This window comes from Paramormyrops kingsleyae, chromosome 10, assembly GCF_048594095.1.
Source record: "Paramormyrops kingsleyae isolate MSU_618 chromosome 10, PKINGS_0.4, whole genome shotgun sequence".
Lineage (NCBI taxonomy): Eukaryota > Metazoa > Chordata > Actinopteri > Osteoglossiformes > Mormyridae > Paramormyrops > Paramormyrops kingsleyae.
In genome coordinates, this window is record NC_132806.1 from 1,344,697 (window position 1) to 1,348,363 (window position 3,667).

Consider the following 3,667-nt stretch of genomic DNA (forward strand, 5'->3'; position numbering starts at 1 on the left):
TGAAGAGCGGAGTGTTAGGATCTTATTTTGAAAGAAGGAGATGAATTTATTGCAGAGGTCATTAGTAGGGTCGGCGAGTGATGGTGTTCGAGGCTGGAGGAGGTGGGTGATGGTGGAAAAAAGAGTCTTAGAGTTACCCGGGTTATTGGAGATTATGGATGAGTAAAAACGTGATCGAGCATTTTTGAGAGCGCGTGCATATGATTTGCGGTGTTCCTGGTAAGCTAGCTTGTGGACTAGCAGACCCGAAGCTAAGAAGCGTCTCTCAAGCGCTCTACCAGCTGCCTTTAGTTTCCTTAGCTCTGGTGTATACCATGGAGCTGAGCGAAAAAAGGCAACTGTCCTTGTTTTAGCGGGAGCGTGGCGGTTCAAAATAGTGGAGAGGGTGGAGTTGTAGAAATCTACTGAATTGGTGGAGATTGGTAAAGAAACAGGAATGTAGTCATTAAGATCAGCTGAAAGAAGTTCAGGGTTAATGACTTTTAGATTTCAAAAGGAAATCTGCCGCTTTGGCTTCATGAGAGAACTTTGAAAGGGTAACTCCATGTAAATGGCTTTGTGGTCTGACACACCCAGGTCATATATGGAAAGATGATGCACAGGTAGAGAGTTCGTGATGACTAAGTCCAAGGTGTGTCCTCTAGAGTGTGTTGGAGATTTGACATGTTGTTTCAAGTCCAAGTAGTCCAGCAGTTGGAGGAATTCAGCAGTTTGATGATTTGTGGGAATATCAACATGAATATTGAGATCACCCAGTATGAGCAGATTGGATGAAGTGGTGCAGAATGATGACAAGGTCTCCGATATCTCTGAGAGGAAGGAGGGGGAATATTTAGGGGGCCTGTAGATAAGCAGTACTGTCATTGAGTGCGGTGGCTTGGAAGAGAAGGCCAAGCATTCAAAGGAAGACAGCACAGGCAAAGGCGCAGGACAAAGGCCCAAATGACCTTTAAAAATGACGGCTAAGCCACCGCCGCGACCCGAGCTTCGTGCTCTTTGAAGGTAATTATATCCAGGTGGACAGGCCTCATTGAGGACAGAGAAACTATTAGGCTGATGCCAGGTCTCTGTGAGGCAGATTATATCCAAATCCTTTTCCTGGACATGCTCTTGAATGAGACATGCTTTGTTACTCAAGGATTGAACGTTAAGTAGTCCAACTTTAAAAGGAGGCGCCGCCATATGCCTTTTAAAAGTCCTGAGAAGATTAAAATCCACTCCATTATGTGAAGCAGTGCTTCACTGGCACTCCCAATTCGCTTTGGTGGTGGAGTTGGTGAGGGAAAAAGTACCGGGAGTACTGTTAGAAGGTCAATGGTGAAATCCACTATCTAACCAAATAGAAAAGCAACATAATGCCAATTTAAAATAAATCAATCAGCTGGCCACATACACCAGTACTTCCCAATCCTGTTCATAGAGGACTGCCCTGCATGTTCTTCTGGTCCTCCTGTCCTAATAAATTAAATCCTCATTGATCACTTCATCAGCCAAAGTTGTATTCAATCTACTGTTCAAGGGTAGCATGGTTATCTCGTTTCAATTTCAGTTCAGTTATGCTTTATTGTCATCACCATACTCAAATCACAGAGGAAGCTGCTTATTAAACATCAAGGCCAGTTGTTGTCCAAGAGCAGGATTGGGAACCGACAGATTACATTGCATTTGTTCAGCAACATACCTCCCTACAGGCTCAAGGGGAAAGGGAGTTTGAGGGCCTTCTTCCATACACCATAGAACTGCACCTTTTCACAGAAGTCTGCCCATCTTCCCTTTGTTTCATCTATGTATTTACAGTTGGTACCATCAAGGATACAATGCAGCTTGTCCATTGCCTTTCCAAGAAGAAATTGCCTTATAGTTACTCTACCACTGTGCATGTTTGATTCAACACAGTATGCATAGAAACAAGCACACAAAATTACCGTGAACTAAGAAACGTACATTTTGAGTATCTTTGAAGCATGGATATGCCTCAAAGATTTTTTTGGCTCTCTCTTCTTCCCTTACCTCATCTGAATCAATGAAGGCCCGTCTGGCTTCAAACTCGAGGTCCAAAAGTTGAACAACGTTGCTTTGGTTGGGTTTTGAGTTGAGTTGGGTTTATTGTACATGTTGCTCAGTGTTTTGTAATACCTTGCCTGGTGTTTCAGACCTTCATGACCTGCTGATACAACAGAAGATGTAAGCACTTTTGTATCAGCAGCATAAAAAATAAATCATATCACACTTTTCGTACATACCTGGACTAAGATTTGCATCACTAAGGTCATCGTTGCTTGGAAGAATTACGGTTGAAGCTGTTGAACCACTTGAATCTTAATCTGTCTCATCTTCTATACTTGTACTAAAGAGAGACCTCTTTGCAACCCCTCGTTTTGGCACACGGCCCTGCCTCTTTCTTGGTGACTTCATATTCTGGAGTCACTTGTACATTTTGGAGTAGATGGTCAGCTGTGGAAAAAGAATGTTATATATTTTGTTGTTGACACCTCTATCCAGTCTTAGGTTTTATTCAACATCAAATTAAATGTTAAGAAATTGACACTTACATACGGCATGTCTCCACCATCCCGTATCATAGGATAATAGTAAATGATCTTCTGTGACATTACTCTCAGTTCGTGCTTGGAGGGATATGGCACTTCCTTTCCCAGGGGACTAGCATGAAGGATTGCAACCATGCTGGTGATTGTGTTTCTTATAAGTCTGCAAATAAGATCCTTTCACATCTTACAGTCCTTTTCCTTTCCACTGCGGAGCAATGCAAAATACTGGATGTGCACCATGTATAATTCTGAATCTGTGTACACCACATATTCTGGTGGATCTGGCAATTTCACTGTTTTGGCCATCGTTTCATTTATGGGAATGGAGCTCTGAGGCTGGGAGGGCGGCATGGCACTGGTTGATGGCACAATCCCACTTCCACTACAACTGGTCAGTAGAATTCTCACAATATTGGAGATGTGTAGGCAAAGAAAATACATAAATACATGGGACACATCTTTTTAAAACCCCCTCATCAATACTGGCAGCTGTAAAATTAGCAAGATGTAAATCAGTTTTGATTTCAGTTGTATGAGTTACTCAATACAGCTATGATGTTAAAATCAGTATGATGTTAAAACAGGCTTATCAGACTATAGGGGATATATAGTTTACGAAGACTTTTAGAAGCGGTGGCATGATGGCACAGTGGTTAGCACTGCTGCCTCACAGCAAGAAGGTCCTGGGTTTGTCAGGATCAGCCCCTGCTGTGGTCCTACCGTGTCCCTTCCCTGTTTGACCAGCAGGCATTGCTGGTCATCCCATCCTTCTTGTTAGTCTTTGTTCTCCCCTGTTACCTGTCTGGTCATGTGGCTCAATGTGTTGAGCATGTGGTTGTCTGTGTACCCTTCTGTCCTGTGTTTGAATCCCGCCTCCTCTGTTTTTGTATTTTGCTCCCTAGTGTTTCATTTTAGTTTCTTTAGTTCTTGTCTGATTTTGTAGTTGGGTTTGGTTTTGTTCCTTGTGCCCCTGCTTGTGTCTTTACCTGTTTAAGTCCCTAGTGTTGGTTTCTGTTCCCTGTGTCCTTGGTTAGTTCTTAGTTTCCCTGTTTTGTAGTTCCTTTGAGTTTATTAGTTTCACCTGTGCCCTGTTTCATAAGAACATAAGAAATTTACAA

The 3,667-nt window shown here is 42.6% G+C and overlaps 1 long non-coding RNA gene across 2 annotated transcripts; it reads right to left on the reverse strand.

Annotated features, from left to right (window-relative positions):
- Positions 1-1,221: 1,221 nt before the first annotated feature.
- On the reverse strand, positions 1,222-3,003 carry LOC111838694 (uncharacterized). 2 transcript variants are annotated; one of them, XR_002836933.2, is made up of 5 exons: positions 2,553-3,003; positions 2,244-2,454; positions 2,011-2,164; positions 1,682-1,835; positions 1,222-1,331 (listed from the first exon to the last, which is right to left on the reverse strand). It is a non-coding gene; the product is annotated as an uncharacterized lncRNA (long non-coding RNA). The 2 variants fall into 2 exon arrangements; XR_002836932.2 differs by having other exon boundaries at positions 2,244-3,003.
- Positions 3,004-3,667: the final 664 nt, after the last annotated feature.